Source organism: Pollicipes pollicipes, unplaced genomic scaffold (assembly GCF_011947565.3).
Source record: "Pollicipes pollicipes isolate AB1234 unplaced genomic scaffold, Ppol_2.1 Scaffold_7261;HRSCAF=8764_pilon_pilon_pilon, whole genome shotgun sequence".
Taxonomy (NCBI): Eukaryota; Metazoa; Arthropoda; class Thecostraca; order Pollicipedomorpha; family Pollicipedidae; genus Pollicipes; species Pollicipes pollicipes.
In genome coordinates this window covers 17,498,703-17,518,267 of record NW_023597054.1, presented here as the reverse complement: position 1 = coordinate 17,518,267, position 19,565 = coordinate 17,498,703, and positions in this window count along the sequence as shown.

Genomic DNA, 19,565 nt, shown 5'->3' with positions numbered 1-19,565 from the left:
GCGCCACCGACGTGATTTGCCAATTTAATCAGAGCTGGACGGAGGGTGGGGAGGGGGGGGGGGCACGGCCCTGACGGCGTGTTACCCCGCCGGCCCGCCGCCGCCTGAGAACTTCAGCGGTCAGCCAGATGGCTACCCGGCCAGCTTATGCGGCCGATTTTCCTCCTGGTCTGCGGCGGGCCGATTTTGTCATAGTTTAGTCCTGTTGACGTTTGCAAAATAGCCATACGGATGCACCAGTGAAAAACGGCTTTAGTAATCGTGATTATGCTGCAGTCTGGCAAAAACCTGAACAATGGCAGTTTAAAAAATGTGCCAATTTTATGTCTGGTGTGATTGCGCTGGGCGTGGTCATTTGGTAAATTTGTACCAGTATAGTATAAAATCATGTAGTGGAATAGTTCTCTCGAGTTCTCTTTTTTTTATTTTACTCACACATGGGCGTAACCACCAATGGGGCATACAGAGTCTCAGGTCCAGTAAATCTGGGGTGATTTGAAGAACTGTTTTGTATTCTGACCACACCTGATGGTAACAAAACAGAAATCGGCATCACGAACACTTAAGTAATGGTTACGTCCAAGTGTTTACGTGCGTGTGATGTACTGCATTGGTAATAATGTTTTCATGAAGTGTGAATAAATGGGTACCAAAAACTGGTGGTAGTTTCTGTTGCCTTCTTTTACCAAGACTGCTGCAGCTGATGTGCCTTCTCACTCATTACACCAGAAACGTAAACAAGTTTAGAGCTGTGCAGCACCCTAACTCATTTGTTTATCCTTTTCTTGTGAGCCGTTTCTCTTCAGTCATGATGCAATATAGGGTGCCGCGGAGGCAAAAGTTAAATGCTGCAAAACACGTCGTTCATATTGATGCTGCCGTTTTGCTGCCGTTTTTCCGACTCCAGACTGACGCACTATTACTGAAAGGATGGGAAGGGCCCAACGGCGATGTTTTGTTATTGAAGCCGCATGACTTCGTCTCGTTAGCCGGCAGCTACCAGTGGTGCCAAGCGCTCTCCATCAGGCAGCACGCTGGCCTATTGAGGGCATTGTTTGCTGGCGGTCAACGTTTGGACCTGTCTGGCGGACGGCAGCCGGCTGTTGCTATTGTTCACGGCGCTGGCGGTCGATACAGCCGGCCGCGGGCGCCACGAGACGCATGAGTCTCACCATCGCACCCCACTCTGCGGGAGTGGACGGCAAGACAGCCACCAGGCACTGAGCCCACCGAGCCGCTTTGAGTACATCGCCGCCAACGCAACGCCACTTGGTGTTGCAGAGGACGCGGGTGCAGTACTGTCCATCGTGGTGCGATGCTGCAAGTGAGGTTGGGCGGAATCCGATGCGCCACGTATCGAATATCAGTATTATTGAAATCTGACGAGTTGTTACTGTTTGGTGACGCTTCGAAGGGTGATCTGTTTGTGCGGATTACGGTCATTTCACTTGCCGCGGAGGTTTCAAGTTGACCCTGCAAGTTCGTCGGGCAGTGCCCGTGAAATGTAAACAAAGCTGGTGCTCCCTCGCTTTATTTCAGACGACACTCGCGATGATCTTAAACCGACTGGAAAAAATATGTGGTCTTTAGATGAGGTCACGCACACAAAACAGCCACATCGCCGTGAGGTCCGTGGTATTCGAGAACGGGCAGAGCGGTGAGCCACGAGGGCGGCACCGGCAGCTGAACGGCTCGCCCTGAGCGCCAACCGGAGCCTCCACCACGCTCACAACACGATCGTCCTTCGAGCCGGACGGTTAACCCCAACGGCCTGCGCGCTATCGGCGCCTCCACAGCGACCGCGGCGCCACGCGGAGCGTTCCCAGCTCTGACAAGGTCAAAGACGGCGCCTTATTTCATTCAGGGCGCGAGCGTGTGTGATATCCCCGTCCCAGCACTGATGAAGCCCTGTGAAAATAAACAGCGCGCCGGCTCTGTATGTCTGCACATCGAAGAAGTGTGGCGAGATGTGTGGGGAGAGGTGTGGCGAGATGTACGGTTGTCTCGGGCGCGGTACCATCCGAGCTTCACAGCGACCACGTCCGTCCGTCCGTGGAGTTCGGGCTGCCGCACGGTTTCGTACATTTGGCCTTGCCATGAAACATCGATCTGATATGCACAGGTTACAGAGGAGTTGTGATAATACTATACGCAGCGCATAAGCAGCTGTTATCGCTCGCTGCAAGCTCTGAACAATATGCGGTGTCACGCGATGAGCCTATCTGCACATTTCTGAAAGTCGTTATTTTCCCATGGCTAGCAAAGTAGACTTGTTTTTCTCTCGCTACTTTTCAAGGTGCAGGGCGAATGTTTTTTCCGTAAATCCACTCCGTAAATGGTTGGTCTAAGTTGGTAAATATACACGTTTTGGCTCCAAACGAACTTGCGTAGCCAACAGTCCATTGCCAACGATAGTAGCTAACATGTCAGAATCTCTGGTTCCAGCGCCTAAATAAGATTTTTGCTCGAAAAAAATATTGCTAGTGCAGTTGAGGCAAATCTCTGAAGTGCAGTTTTCATCGCTGTGATTTGATTTGAAAGCATTCTGAAAATGAGTTTTCTGCATTTCAGATCAGTCTTCTCACGCTCACGTTAGATGGCCTAGCTGTCGGTGTCCGCTTTCGGCTCCGATGCGCCTTGTTTGTCAGTGCATCGGCTGCAAGGGCCGTTACGCTCTTTTTCGGGTCACGGTGATGCTAGCGCACCAAAGTACATGACGGCATTTGCTCTGCCCCTAAATCGCCGAGATGACAAATTGACCGTTTTCCTAGCACTATCTTCGATACTGCAAAAAAAGCATGTTGAGTGTTGGATTACGACACGTTGTTCACACTGGCATGAACCCATACATTTTACTCTTTATGTACCCTTTACCCTTGATCCTGGATGCACCACGGCAGCTTTGGTAATAAAAGATAATTTTTCCACCAAAAATAATTATTGCATGGCATCCGCCGAAAGTTACAGCGTCTCCTCCTGATAAGTGCGCCTTTTACGGTGCAATATTCCTGCAAGGTTCCGGGTTTCGTGCAGAGGAATAAGGAGCAAATGCATAGCATGAGTTCGAGTCATGGCGCCGTGGTGCCGACACTAAGCAAGAACAAAAGTGAAAACGTTTCTTTCCTTACGCATATGTTCGTTATGCATATGTTCGGGCTAAAAGGCCACTTTTGGGAATGACAATTAATTAGAACGGGAATGCGCGTGATGCAGTCTGCTTTGTGCCTTAGGCGCTACAGCCGGCCGGCGATCGTTAGTATGCGCGATTCAGAGTCACAAACACCTGCTGTCATCGCTAAAACGAACATCATTCGGTTGGAGACCCGGCGCGAAGAACATATTCTGTTCACCGCATTGTCATTGTCGAAGTCAGTAAGCGCGTCCATAGCAGTTATCGAAATCGCGCACACTTGTTGCATCACCATTGGAGGACTTGACAGTGAAGGGGTCGTGAGCCGAGTTCATTTATTCCCAGAGCAGTAGTTCCCATTGAACTTTGCTTTAACGCGAGCCTGTGTGGTGTGAAATCGCCATGGCGCTATTGCAGCGGTGTCTCTTCATGTTGACGTTGTCGAATCGACGTTGGGCAAATTGTCGCCGTCAGCTCCACTGATTTGAGCCGTGCCTTTGATAGCGTCGACCATGGCGTCCTTCTGACAATGCTACAGTCGTATGACATTGGTCGGAAGTGGTTTGAGAGCTACCTTGCTGGTCGGCGTCAGATGGTGAGAGGCGGTCGTCTCTCTACTCCGCTGACTCATGGCGTCCGTCAGGAATCCTTGGTCAGCCTTATCCTCTTCAGCATCTTCACGAACGATCTTCCATCTTACCTCCCTCACGGAAGGCTAGTGTCCTATGCTGACACCCAACTGCTGGACTCCGCTCGTCCAGACCAGCTATCCGTATTGAAAGCCCTACAGAAGAAAACCATCTCAGTGATTTAATGTTATTTCACATCCGACTCCATTAAGATGAATCCCACCAAAACAACTCTTCTTCTTCTTGACGCTCCACAATCCCTGGAGAAAACCTCGACCTTTCACCTCAACATTGTAGGACACAAAGTAAGCCCTTCGCCGTCCGTGATGACGCTGGGCATTACTATTGAAGGTGCCCTTTCCTGGGAGATAAAGACATCCCATGCTGTCAAAAAGTGCAACCCCAATCTTTTCTGCTTGCATGAAATTCGTCACCACGTTTCGACCGAAGTTCGCAAACCTCTCATCCAGTTCCATGTTTTCCGTATCTTCTGTACTGTCTCTCGGGCTGCGGTGGGACTGCAGCGTATTACTTAAACAAAGTACAAAGAGTGACGAACTCCGAGGCCAGGATCGTAACAGATGCCTGTCGGCGAGATCCAATGGCGACTACTGTTCAAGCCCTGGGCTGGCGCTGTATTAGTGACTTTGACAGCCACCGCCACGGCCTCGCTGTGTTAAAGGCCCTGAACGACTCGCGGGCTCCTGTGGAGGTTCAGTCCCTGTTCACCCCACGTACCGCTGTATGCCAGCGTGCCACCCGGGCGACAGCGGTGGGCGCCCTGGGTCTGCCAGCTCTTCGCCTGTCGGTGGCACGTAGGGCTGTTTCTTATCGCGGGGCCTCATCCTGGACTCGCCTGGCGCCGACCATCACCGCCTCTCACATCCGCAATGAGTTTCGCACCAGACTAGAGCGTTCGTACAGTCCCGTTGTGTGATCATAGCTTGCTTGCCGCTATGTAACATATGTTGAAAATTTATATTTTGATTGATGATTTTGTTTTTAACGCAGTCGTGTGAACGACTGGATGGTTGATAACGTAGGAACGTGGTCGCGTTGTTATCATGTTTTGCAGTTGCATTTGGGCTACTTATACAATTGTACTGAATGAAACAATAACCCACTTGTTGGGTGATCCGTGAATGCAATGAACTGAACTGAACTGCACCGACATGCTGGAAGACCTTATCCCGAATGCGCTCCGCTAGGGCCTAAGGCGAGCTACTTTGGAGAGCTACATATGGCCTTGAGACTTAAATACCGCTGGCTGATGCACTTTAATGAACATTACATAGGTTATTAGTTCAGACTTCGGAAGCACATCTATGCTCCGCAATTGTCAGAATAGAAACGAAATCAAGCAAGTTTGGACGTAATTCAGACCACACGTGGAAATGGGCCAGCTACAATGACGTGATAGAATAGTGCTAAGATAAATCCGTTTTTTTTTTACTAAACTGTGTCACTTTTACAATAAGGTATGAATTTATCTCCACTTTACTGTAACCGTCAGTATGTCTACCACAGCGGAATGGCGGCAAACAAAATGACGGCAACAAGCGGAATGGCAGTGCAGTAAATTCAGCCGAATCTGACTGGTTTAAAAGCATCACGTCTGGGTCCGCACAATCATTTTCTGCCGGAACTTCATAAGAATCTCATTTGTTTAACACACCAAGTCATAAATACGTTAGCCAGGTTCGTGCGATGTTTTCTGTTGAGGTGTCGCGGCCGTCCGACCGGCAGGCTGGCAGGCGTGTGTCTCATACTTAATGTCTAGCCCTTGCTGGGATTACTGATATAAGCAACGTTCGTTTGGGGGACAGGCGGGAAAATGTTTTGTGTTCGCTGCACTGTTGAATGCAAAACGCTCGCCTCAGTATGTGCGTTGGCACTGTTCGTGCTTCACAAGTAACCATTTTTTAAGGATCACCCATTAACAGGCGACCTGTGCCAGCTCCCTCTATCCTTGCGATGCAATGTCATAAGTAAACGCCAGAAAACATAAAAAGGCAAGTCACGGCATTCCCAGCTAAGAAGTCGAAACAAAGTAAAGCAAGCCTAGAGAGGAGCGTGGAGGTGCTGCTAGTAGAATACAAGTCATATGATAAAAGGCTGCGCATGGCCATGGCTAAAGTCAGCAAATGTCCACCCGCTAATTGCCAACCCAGATATGCATTAATTCACACCTTTTCTGCAAAAGTGAAGGACACGAGTCACACAGATCAGGAGGGTCTGACCCGTTGAGATTTACAGATCGATTCGAGACCTTTCGATCATGAACACTGACAAGGTCATTCGAGGTCTCGCCAATGAGGGACAGCTACCGGCATCAATTTCTCTCCGCGCATTGGTCCGCCAATAACTCTGACGTTGGGTGAGCCTGTGGGGTGTGGTACCACCGTGATGTTGCGGCGACAGCAACACGGAGATGACACGGTGATACTGATAACACTGCATAATCGTATCTATATAAGTGTTGATGTTCTTGTGTGGTGGGTCACTCGAACTACACCGAAAGCCGTGGATTTGCCGGCTCTGAAGCACGTTAGAAATTAGTCTCAGACATCGATAGCCTGATCAGATACGGTTTTGCAATTATAGGACTTCGATCTGCCTGCATACCTGCCAATCTTGCCGCAATTTCGATACCGCTGTTCCCCGATGGGTGCCAGTAATCGATGTTGAAAGTGCTCGACAACCCGTCCCGCTCAACTCTATGTGCACTTGCCTCTGCCGGCTGAATCGAATGCCCTTCGGAGAGAAAACACGTGACATTATGTGACTGGAACACCGTTGGTACACTGGTTTGGTGACACATCAATGCCTTTGAGGTGGCATGCATTCAAAACAAAATAGGCAACTTTCCAAATCAACGAATTGTGTGCAAAGAGCAAGCAAGTAAAACAGATGATGTATTTAGTCATCCCGGAGCGGTGAAATGAGTGGTACTTGTCAAGTAAAGATAGTCGCCCTCTTTTTGTGGACATAAGGACATTGACCACATATCAGAGTGTCAACCGGGTGATTTAAATTGGATCAGTGTAACGAACAATACCGATTGCACTAGAAGGAAAACAAACGTATGGTTTCCACCAGAAAACTGTATTGTGTCGTTATTACCAGCACCAGTGACAAGAGCGAGTCCGAAGCCGAGCCAGTCGTACTCTTGAACTATGTAAAAATTCTGAGGCTGAATGTGCAGGCTCGGCCCGGTCGGCCGAAGAAGGCGTGGCACTTTCTAGAAGCTAATATCGCTACAACTTCTAACCACGGGCGCCTGATGTGTCACCAAGTGTACGCGGCCTCAACAAAGAAAACCACAGTTCTTTATTTAGAGTTGTGTTATACAAATTTGTAGGAATTTGCTGGTAAGGTGTTCGATCAGGCGGGGCATTTCCTGCATTCCAAAATCCACATCATATGGTTCGACTTGAATACGGTTCGAACAAAACGTAGTCTTTCCCATTCGATGGGCATACGGCACATATCAATTTCAACTTTCAAAAAGGTTGAAAACCACAGGTCGACGTTGGGCCAGGTATCGATGACAACGTGTCGTAGCGACGCGAAGTAACTTTTTCAACTGGAGAAGAGATCGGACAGTTGCATGGGAAAGGCACAAGTCGATGTGTGCGTGTGCTCCCGCGCCAACACATCGACATCGATGCGCGCGCATCGATGTGTCCGCGCACTCTCGTGCCCACACCATCGATCCGTCCATTTTGAACCATTACGGTGAGTACTACCGCCAACCAGAGCAGGTAAAGACGTCACATCGGCCGCAAGGTCCAGATGAACGTAACTTCGGCCACTAAGCCGCAAGGCGATCTCGATGGCATTTGACCCATAGGTGCGTTGGGAGACCAGGCAATGCCACCCTTTTCGAAACCGGCCTCAAATGCGAGAGACTACGGCTCGATTGAAAACGATCGAGGCATGAAAAGCGCGCAAGCAAATATCCCACTTTTCTGCAACGAATATGATGCAATTATTGGCGCCATTCGCAATAGCTTTATCTGCCTCAGCGGAAATAGAAACCGGGGTATCATTTCAACGAAGGAAACCGACTGCAGCCTGATTCCAAACTAACAATAACGTAAGAAATGCTATGTTTTTTTGCTTGTGGCGTGGGAACTTTGACTTGTGGCATGATTCCATTCGACGGGAAACGGGCAGGCCGGTCGGTCAGGCAAACTCCTTTCCATGTTAATAGAATGAAGGAGGTGAAATTGGAAAAATGCGATGTCGCAGGAAATTAGTTTTATCAAACAGCTCGCACGCAATGCCCAACAATTTGTAGAATACGTCGTGTTAACAATCTCCTTTCTTGTCCCTGTGTTGACCGGGTTTTCCTGGGTTGCGTAGTTCCGGTAGTGGTAGTGGCGTTGACTATAGTGGTGATGCTGACGATCACTAGGTGATCATCACAGATCGACAAGTAAGTTTCTTCCAAGCTTCAGTTTTGCTCGCCTTGCACGCTGACTGGTGCCTCTACGACGCTGAGGATCCTGCACCGTCATTGTATATTATTCGACGGCTCCCAGCTAAAGAGGCGCAGAATCGTATGAGCCTTGATGAGCCCGCCATTGTTATTGTTTACATGTAATACAAGTGTTTGCGTTCCCCATGGAGTCATTATTATTCAAAGGGATATACATTTCCACCGTATGGAGAAATTGGCCAGAGAAACCTTAGATCTGCTTTTATTTATGCGCCGCCATATGCTCCACGATTCTTTTCCACACGTCGGGGGACCCGACCCCTCGGCACCCAACCCTTCGCCGCGACACGAAGCTGCAGTTCTCACACCCTTGGTTATTCCCAGTTACGTTCGGAGAGCGCCTTGCCAAGTTCCTCACGTGCCTGAGCAATGCATCGCGGCATTATGTAGCCAAATGACCGCATCAGCTTTCCCGTAGCAAAATATGGCAAGAACCAGCCATGAACCATTTATTACGCGCCATGTGCAGCATGTCAGGCGTCGTGAAAATGCAAGTAGCCGCAGGCTGTGAGACTGAGGTTCTTCAGACATCCAACAGAACCCGTCAGCCTGCGGTGATTCGACCGAGGTGCTTGAATCATTTGGCCTAAACGAAAGTGTCACCCGGGTGGCATAGCTGAATAGTTGCCCTCCACATCATAGATGCGATGATTTGCGCCGACACTCTGCTCCTTATTTCATCAGGGTGAAGTCCAAAGCTCAGCGAGCTGTTACCAGCCACAGCCGTGGCAATGGCTCACTCTCTCTTAGGTCATAGATGGAGGGCCAAAACATGTAACCGTGGGTCCAAAGCATGTAGCATGCACATAGGTGGTCGGTCTTTCAGACTTTATGTGCCACAGCCTTACAGATGCTGTGACACTTTCCCGTTGACGGCAATCCTCATTACTCCGGAATGGCAGCTATGCATGCGGGTTTCCCCGAAATTTTTTGGCAATTATCTGCTATATTCGCTGCCTGCTTCCCAGTCCGCGAATTGGCAGTGCATGTAGATTCTCGACATTCGGGAGGGATGATTACTACTCACGAGTGAAAACACCGCGACGTCCCACTTTGGCATGCTTTTGACTTGATGTCATGCATACATGTACCTCACTGTGTCATCATATGCCGTATCCGAGGCAGGTGGTGACACGCAACGTGCCGGGCATCGCTATTATTACAATAGACGACAGCGCTCTAACGAGGCCATTACGGTACCGGCATTAGCGGTTGGCTCGTAGCATGGCCGGTAGGGGTGCACCACCTGGCCCGGTCAGACCCCGACGAGCGTCACAGGCGACCGGCCGCTCCATCAAACCGGGTCGATCTGGCGCCGTCGATGGAGCGGGGTCGTGCCCGGCCGAACACGGGAACATGCCGGGTCTAGACGGAGCGCACGCCGGGGGCATGACCTCACGTGACACACGTGCGGTCCCGGCCTGCCGCAGGGCTCGACCTGGCCTGACCTAACACGTGATGCGGCCATGCGTCCGGGGCCTAACCCAAGTCAAGACACCTCTGACCTTGACGCCGCGCAGGGCACGTCTGGGCCTGACCTGACAGACGAAACGCCTGGGGCATGACTTAACGCACGGCACGTCCGGGGTCCTGGCTTGACACATGGCACACCCTGGGTCTTGCCTAGCACGTGACACGTCCAGAGGCCGATGAATGAAAGAATAAAAGTCTGAGGGGCCTTGAGTTTTCAGGTTAAGGAGTCCCTCTGGGGCGGCATGTAATACCATGCTCACAACGAGCGCCAGTTTAGCTGGAGACGTTCGCCTCCGGTTAATGCAGCTGCGAGGCCTGCATAGTACGCCAGACTGCACACGCGTGCAGGGGCTGGACTGACGATGCCCGTGGCGTGTCGGGGGGTGTCTGGCGCGAGCCCACATCGCACTCCGCCTGTCACATTAGCAGCCATCGGCCGAAAAGCGACCGACATGGCGCGGCTAGCCACCAACGGCAGTTTTAGATGACATTTCCTATGACAGGCGTTCGTCTTCCCGTACTCATACAACTCAAGTCTGCGTGGTGCGGTGCTGCGTTGTGGCATGATTAATACATGAGTGTTTATATTCAAGCGTTGCGTTAGTGGAAATTCTTCCGTTCGTCACATATCGTAAATGATCAGTAATAAAACTGTATTAAAGATCACCCGGCCGTGGCATCGCAACTAATCCTCCATCATGACGTTACCTATGTGCAAGCAGACACCCACCAACTTGACTATTGCACACGCTGTTCCTCCAGTCGTTTTCGTTCCGTTACGACGAAAGGCGCCTGGCTATAATGAGAGCAAAGCTCGAGCTATTGACATGGAATAGTCATGCTGACGAGCCCCTGGCGCTCCGGATATCACTGGCTGCTACTGTCCCCCCACCCCCTTCATCCTCCTCGCTAGCCACTGGATTCACCGAGTGGCGGCAGACTGTAGCACCCTCGCTCTGTCTTTCTTGTTTTGGGGAGCGCATGTGTTCCTCCCCAGAGACACACGTCTTCGTCTACCGCCGCACACGCCTGCGAACACACCCTACATAAGTCGTTCACGTTATGGTTGTGATTCGATGTGGAAACTCAAGCGAGTGCCATAACATTTCCGAGAGCGTCATACTAATTTTCGCCAGCCAACCATGTGACAAAATGACAGGCACTATTGTCCTGTGATTCCCATCTATCGGACTCCGGTCAGTGCACCTCTGCTCAAAACAACCGAAGCAAAAACAAGCAACAACCGAGTTTTCAAGCACTACATAATGTTACTGTGGACATTGGCACACGCCCACGAAACTTTCATAAAGAAACACACGGCATTGTTTAGCTGAGCTGCAGAAAACTTAAGAAAAATGCATCCTGCATCCCATTCAAAAACACACACTTCCTCTGACGCAGAGGGGACGCTGCAACCACCCTTCAGCATTTCCGAGTTTTCTTGCGAAGCATTTATAGTTACGCAACGGTACTTGGTATAGCTTCGTTCTAAACTTTTGATGCGCGACTTCAAAGCACCAGCTTTATCGTATCTGGGCATTAAACCGTGACTTCGTTCTTATGCCTGGAAATACTAGAAGTGAATACAAGACTCTGTCTTCTGCTTTCTTGGCTTCGGTGTGAGCCCGACTTTAAAGCCACTCCTTTCCATACACCACCATGTAGTTAATGCTGAACTCCTAGGAAAGAAGGGTGTGTTATGCTCTCCCTCCATCCCTTCACAATCCGTCCTTCTTCCTCATTAATGCTTCAGTCTGCGTCGCAGAATCCCCGTTCATCCGGGGTCAGCCGCATGCACCAGCCACAAGTGGGCTGAAGGGCCCCATGGCCAGAGCGCCCACGCACGTCCCCCAAGAGTGGTCCATGTGCAAGCGTAGGTCTCCCAGTCTTGTAGTCTTGTAGTCTACAAGAGGTCTTGCCCGACCGCCAGCCCCTCTCCTTTATCTTGTGGCCGTGCCATGATATCTTGTAGCCCCGAAACGGGTCCAGCCAAGCCAGGTCAAACGTTCCGCCACCTATGGCGAGGGAGGTACAGTGGTGCAGAAGTGTATCAGTCCTGTTAGCAGCATCCCGATGCTGACAAACGCTCATGCATCAATTTGCATGAAAGGCATATGGCCTATTTGGCCTCATTGGCTAGCAAAACAGTCAAGCTGATAGGTATGGAAGTCTCATTTGTCATGGTATTCAGGAGCTTAACCATTTTCTGATGTGAGAAACGTTATGAAGGGCATTCTGAGACGGCTTGTAAATAATGACCTTGCAAGTCTGGGACATCATCACTCATGATCTCTGTTATGATCGCCATTAATCACAAGGTATAACAAAGCTGGGCGCTGTCTGAGTGGGAGTTTCCAGACGTCGAGGATAGCAACCCTGCCGATCTTGCTGTTTGTGTCTCCTGTCACCGGAGTCGCGACCGCATGGTGCTGACTCACAGCCGTCGCTAACCGCAGAAGGGTAATCCATTTTGTTTGGGCGTACTCAAGTTGGGAAAATAATCTCATCGACAGCGATAGATTCCATTCATTCTTTCCCATGGCTCACACTCAAAAGCTTCCATCGGGATGGCACCTCAGTGCACGCGGAGCGCCGGATGATGTACAACTGAGGGGTGAGGTGAGCTTTATTACGAGATAAGGCATATCGAATGATGTCTAACTGAGGGATAAGGTATGCTTCACTGAGGGTAAAGGTATATCGGATGTTGTGCAACTGAGGGGTGCGGTACCTTTATATTTTGGACGGCTTGTGCACGCCATGCCATTCCAACTTGGGCCATAGTATCATTTACTATTTAAGTACAACTGAGGGGAAGGGTATGCTTATTTCCCGGAACCGTGGGGAGCCCGGGTTGGACCTGCTTTGGACCTGCTTTGGTTAGACCTGGACCTGAGAGTCGCTGGGCCCAAACGCTAATATGGCCTCTGCAGTCACTGGGCCTCTGAGCGCTGATATGGCATCTGCAGCCACTGGGCCTCTGAGCGCTGATATGGCCTCCGCAGTCGCTGGGCCCAAGCGCTAATATGACCTCTGCAGTCACTGGGCCTCTGAGTGCTGATATGGCATCTGCAGCCACTGGGCCTCTAAGCGCTGATATGGCCTCCGCAGTCGCTGGGCCCAAACGCTAATATGACCTCTGCAGTCACTGGGCCTCTGAGTGCTGATATGGTCTCCGTAGCCGTTGGGCCCAAACGCTAATGTGGCCTCTGCAGTCACTGACGTTCCAAAGTGCGCGACGCCTCGCGCCGCGTACCGATTTGTGGTGTGCAAACGACTGCAAAGGCCATATCAACGCTCAGAGCCCATAGTGCAATGGAGTATGCCCCCCCCCCCCCCTCGGGCCAGCGACGTTAGAGCTGGAGGAGCTAGGCACTCGAGACTGGCTGTAAAGACGAGATTTTGAGCACCACTGATTTGAAGACAATTCGAATGAAGCGTTGTGGAAAATGGGGATCACAATATTCATGTTTATGATCCGTGAGCAGCAGTGCACCGGCAGCCAGACACAGTGCAGTTAAGTTGATTCAGTGGACAACCCGTTGAAACATTCCATATGACGTTTGTACGTCAGTGCTCGTTTGCCAGGCTCGGAATATTTGCCGTCATGCTTGCATTGAAAAACACACAAATTGTAGTTGCTGCACTAGGTCGGGAACATACTGCTCGTGCCAGTCATGTCATTGAAAAACTATCACGCATAGGAAAACAGATGAGGAATTGCGGCTTGAACTACCTTGGCGAATGGATGGCAGACTGTACCTGCTAAGCTCACGTCTCACATCCCTCACATAGCAAGGAAAAATTCATGTTTCGCGTTTGTGCAAATTCAGGGCTCGCAGGTATTACATGAGCAGTGGACCGTGGCAGCTGTGTCGCCTCAGAATGAACGATGCCCATTATCAGCGGCGCCTTCTCGGCGCCTTATACCTTCCGGATGGGGGAGGAGGAGCCCCCTCCCCTTCAATACTTCTCTGAGCACCTCAGCTAATGTGGACAAAAACGGAAATTAAGCCAAGGACAAGCAGATGATTCCCCTACAGGATATATTGCCTTTATTGCTTTATATATTGCTTTTATGTCAGACCTGTTTGCAAATATTGACAGTTCTCCCAGAGATAACACCTTCGGGACACTACAAAATGGGCTATAATGTGCGGCAGCTTTTCAGTGTTCACCCAATACGCGGTACTTCGTCAAGGGGTGCCCAAAACACGGGTAGTTAAACTGAAACGTTTCGACAACACGAACCGAGCAAACGCATTGGAAGGCACTTCCCAGCGGATGTCAACCAGTGGTCGTTGTGGTGTTCACCACGCCGACCAGCAAGCCCACTCTAAACGTAAATATCTAAACGGCGTCGCTCAAAAAGCGTGTCGAGCCACTCGAAAGCTGAGCGTAAGGGCGTCTAGCACCCGAGGGGATGTTCATTTGCTTAGCCTTGGGATAATTCGGTATTTGTTGCACCGTGGGCCATTGCCACGCATCGGGCTATCATGCGTTCACCTAGCGGTGCGTATGCTCTCCATAAACGGGCGTTTCTGCGGTGTGAATAAAACCGGTCACGAGTGCTACGTTTCATGTTGCATTGATGCAATATCCCTAGGCACATGTGACAACAGACCTTACATATTTCGTGCTTTCGTGCGCATTTCGCATTCAGCCGTTTGACACGTGTGTGGCAAACCCTAATCCCAGCTGGCACGCTGGAGTCCCGGGGACTGGCGGAACTGGCATGGACTTTAGCACCCAGTCCACGCCGCGTTAACGGGCCGTGCAAAGCACTCGATGGTACGGCGGCATTCACCTGTTTACACAGGTTGCGATCTTGAAAGGGGGGCTTCATATGCAGACAACTTTGTTAGTTAGTCACTGCTAGTCCTGCGTGCTTAACAATACATCGTGCTCACAATGAGGTTGTAGAAAGGTTAAACAAACAAGACTAATAGTGGCACAACTCAAAAATGAAAATCGAGCAAACCGTGTGGCAGGTACGTGCAATTTCCTGCGTGTGTCTCAAGAGAGCATCGCATGTTCTCGATCTTTTTATTTTTACCTGTCGGCCTGGAACTTTTAGCTGTCAACATTAAGCTGCGTACTTATTAATACGTTCTATAGCTTTGGCAATGGGAGGGGGCGTGTCCCTGGGGGCTACTGTGTGCGTACTCTCTTATTCTTTAAATCGAAAACGTGCCGCACAAGCGGCGTACCCCACTCGGTGAGCATCCGCTCTAACCGAAGACATGGGATATTTTAGAAAGACTGCGCTCACGCGTAAAAAGACAACATTCTAACCAGCTTGCTTCGGTTGAACGGGAGCTTCCGGGATAATCGCTCTTCCTTCTTCAGCCTTGGTTTGACAGCGGTATGAAAACAGGTTCCAGCACGCCTCAAAAAAAAACCTAACAAAGCCTAAAAAAGTGGCATGCAGTTCTACACACCCACTCCTCCTAGGCAACGAAAGTAGAATAGAAGACCGATTTACATTTCAACCGTAGACAAATAATGCAAACTGATTGCGAAGAGGGCGTGCCATGCACTCACAATACAAGAAGATTTCAAGGTATTTTTCTTAATTTTACCAGGTCACATGGCGGCGAAGTGCCGCCGTTCATGCCTCTTGAACATGTGCATAGGTCTTCTCCATTTCGTCATCGATACAATAGCAACGCATGCGGCATATCGCCACGCTAAAACAAGATAACGCATCCGTGCACAAGATTAGTCTGACCCCGAGTCCGCTGTCCTGCCAATTATTATCCAGAAGTTGGCCCTAAGCCAAATCCTCTTTTTCTGTTCTGGTTCCGTCATTTTAAAATTCGATGCACACTCACCATCGGTTCCGTGGTTTTTTCAAAACTTTTTAACTGGTCGATTAAGAAATTAAAATTTCCTCCTTAATTTTATTTTTCCATTTTTTTTTCTTATCTGAAATTTCCCCTTCCTCCCCTGCCATGCAATGACCTGTGTCCAGAACGTGCTTCGATAAGCCCGAATAGTTTATTAGCTAATAGTTTAAACAGACAAGTCCCTTAGGCGTTCACCCCTTCTGGTCTCGCAACTTTTACGTGCTTCTCGCACATAAAGTTTCCTGCATTCACATGTGTATCAGTAAATTATTCCAGTTCCTCGGTCAGTTTTAACTCGCCTATGAGCCCAACTAGGTACGTAATTTGTGTGGATTGCACACGGTTTGGTGGTCACACGAGCGTGTAGTTTTAAAAGCAGCGCTATTCTCTCGGATACTCCTTTCAAAGGGGGTAAGGTCACGAAGGGCCAATTGCCTTCAGATGCGTTCTGTGTTCTTTGATGATCAGTTTTCACGAAAATTTTTACTAGACGTTTTGAGTGGTCACTAAATTTCCAAGCTTGGTTAATTTGCATATCCCCTCTCCTGTTTTTGTCGGGCTAGTGGTAGGACTAGAACAGAAAAAGAGCAGTCGGCTTGGAGAACTGTGTGATACGAGGCGCGGTAGCGTGCTTCGGGTCAGGCCAATTCCGGACACGTATGCGTTATCTTGTCTTACTGTCGCGGTATGACGCATGCGTCGTCGTTGAATCGATGCCGAAACGTGAGGGAACTATGCACATGTTCAAGAGGTAAGTTATGAAAGCCATCTACAGAACTGCCAGTCGCACCAGGATTTCGTTTCGGGGGGGGAGGGTGATCAGAAATGACATGGCCAGAAATTACATGGTCACAGGGTCAGAAATCACATAGTGTTGTTACCATTTATACATTTGGCTTTTGCGGCAGTTTGAGTACACTGATCATTTCGAGGTCGCACTGTGGGAGACGAACTCCGGCAGCCAAGACGATCCTTATGACTGCAGAGCTTGGACTGCGGCTACACATGTCTGTGGACGGGCCAGTGCAGACCACGCGGCTGGAGGCCGCGCGGCGCGGCGTCCGGACGGCGTCGGTGGGTGCGACTCACCACCCGCCGACAGCCCCGGGGCAGGACACCTGCAGCAGCTCTGTAGGAGCAGCCTGACCCCGCATTCCACGCTGACTGGCTGGTATCCGCACACCCCGTGGGTAGCCCGCACCTGAAGTGACGACGTCAAAACACCGCATGAAGGTGTTACACACTTACCCCGCATTGGGATGTTATCGCCGATCACAGGACTGGCCGATTGCCCTATTCCTGGCAATGTTTTGGCTATCAGACCCCGTATTTTGGCAAGACAGCCACCATCCGGCCGCCATCTGCGCCCCATCCGTGCAGAGCTGGGTAGGGTGAGTCTCTGGGCCCACTCAGTCAGCCCAGAGACGCAACGTGAAGTTACCATGGCCGTGATGCTGAATAGACCAGAGGACCAAGGTTTGCATTACCGCTCCATAAAAAGACATGCGGTGAGGTGCGTTGCTTTTCTTCAAAATAAGTGGAGACTGGCGGTGATGTCTCGCTGCCTCTCTGCACGTGTGCGGGGGCCACCCCTTCCGCATGCGACAGCCAGCCGTGCTGCTATTAGATTTAAGGCTATGTCCCCTACCATGCTCCAAGCATTGATCCGACGCTTAAGAAGCTCAAGGACGGACAGTTTGTCGATGCAGGCGGCACAGTAAACTTTCGCAGTGGTGCACGCTCGCCTGCTGATGATAAATTGCTCTCTTTTTTGGGCGACACCGTTCCGTGATGAGCGGAAATAGCCTGCACCGTACCAATAAAATATCCAAGCACTTGGCAGAGTTTTAAAGAGAGCGAGCAGCTCTGTATGCCAGCACACCTTTCAGCATCCGGCCATAGCCACCTGCTCAATGTGAGTAGTTGTTCACTGGCACTGTTTGATCTGTCCAAGGTCCTCAACAAATTTGTACACGGCGTCCGTCTTTCGAGTTTCCAACTGCAGCCATAGTGAGATATCGGTTTTGAATCTTACTGGGTGGTCAGAGGGACGTGGCGGCGGTTAAATTAACGACCTATCTGGTGAAATCAGTAGTTTCGTTGAGTCTCGGCTCGAAATGGCTTCTTTGGGTCCTGAGTCTTTTCATTAAAATGACTCATAGCGTGCGTCATACGCCTCACGCACCGAGCGGCATCCGTCGCTCCGCAACAAACCCCTTCCCGGGATGGCTTGGCTGGAGCTCCGTACGTCGCCGGCCCAGCCCGGCCTGGTCTGGCCTTCACTGGCGGCCGCAAGCAGGACATCCTCGTTAGAGCCAATGTCTGACGGCGCGTGACGAACGGCTGGCGTAGGTGAGGCACTGGTTAGAGCCTGCCGTCGCCGCTGGTCTATGGCATCGGGGCCCGAACGGCTGGCGTAGGTGAGGCACTGGTTAGAGCCTGCCGTCGCCGCTGGTCTATGGCACCGGGGCCCGGACGACCGGCGTAGGTGAGGTCCTGGTTAGAGCCTACCGTCGCCGCTGGTCTGCGGTACAGGGGCCCGAACGACCGGCGTAGGTGAGGTCCTGGTTAGAGCCTACCGTCGCCGCTGGTCTGCGGTACAGGGGCCCGAACGGCCGGCGTAGGTGAGGTCCTGGTTAGAGCCTGCCGTCGCCGCTGGTCTATGGCACCGGGGCCCGAACGACCGGCGTAGGTGAGGTCCTGGTTAGAGCCTACCGTCGCCGCTGGTCTGCGGTACAGGGGCCCGAACGACCGGCGTAGGTGAGGCCCTGGTTAGAGCCTACCGTCGCCGCTGGTCTGCGGTACAGGGGCCCGAACGGCCGGCGTAGGTGAGACACTGGTTAGAGCCTGTCGTCGCCGCTGGTCTGCGGTACAGGGGCCCGAACGGCCGGCGTAGGTGAGGCACTGGTTAGAGCTTGTCGTTCGCGGGTCGGGGTACGCCGGCATAGGTGAGGCACTGGTTAGAGCTTGTCGTCGCCGCTGGTCTGCGGTACAGGGGCCCGAACGGCCAGCGTAGGTGAAGCCCTGGTTAGAGCCTGCCGTCACCGCTGGTCTGCGGTACAGGGGCCTGCGTTAGGGCGCCATGTTTCGCCGCTAGACTTGTTTAGGTAAGGACTGATAAGACTGGAGGTCGGGTGGAGGCCTGACCGCACCCGGTGGGACGCCCTACCATTGTCGAGGACGGCACAAACATATACTGGAAAAGATGTGCCTTCCACGTACACTGGCGCAAAAGATCGACAGTTACCTGGATCGACAAATAGAGGTGTTTTCTATATGGCACCGGACCGATGCGACGTTAGCCTGTGACGTTGGGTTTGTATATACACGTACTCCCACGCATAACTAAGTGTGCGTGACTGGGCCGAGAGTGGTATTGTTCGGCCGGAGTTTCGAGGGCTGGATGTCTCGAGGCACTTCACAGCTTAGACACTGGTGTTTTGCGTTACTGTGTTCCAGTCGCAGCGCCCGGTGGAAAACATGGCGGCAGCAGTTCGACCCGAGTCCTTGACCTGCGCTGGACCCTGAATGATAGGCACGGCGGCCGTTTAGTTTTTGCCCCAATGCCTCAATTAACACAATTGGTGGGAGGTGGGTAGGGGACTCACTCCATCCACTCCGCTCCAAGCGCTAACTGCTATCGCCTGTGAGTCAACACCGCCCACTCCAGCCAAGCTGCGCGGCAAAACGATATTGGGACCGAGCCCGCGGGAAGCTCTAGCCCTCTGCTGACGAGACGGGCGTCCCCGCAAGTCCGAACGGGGACGGGCCTCTTCCACGGATTCAACGCGTAAATAGGTCCATTAATGTTGGTGATCGAAGAGGCCCATGTATGGTTATATAACAAGAAGTGTTATGTAGAAGTGTTATAGAGGAAGTGTATATAGAAGTGTTAATGCATCCAGCTGCATACCTAAACCAGATACCTTACACACCAAAAGAATAGACAGAATCCCGTCAGAGCTAGACTTCTGGAGTTG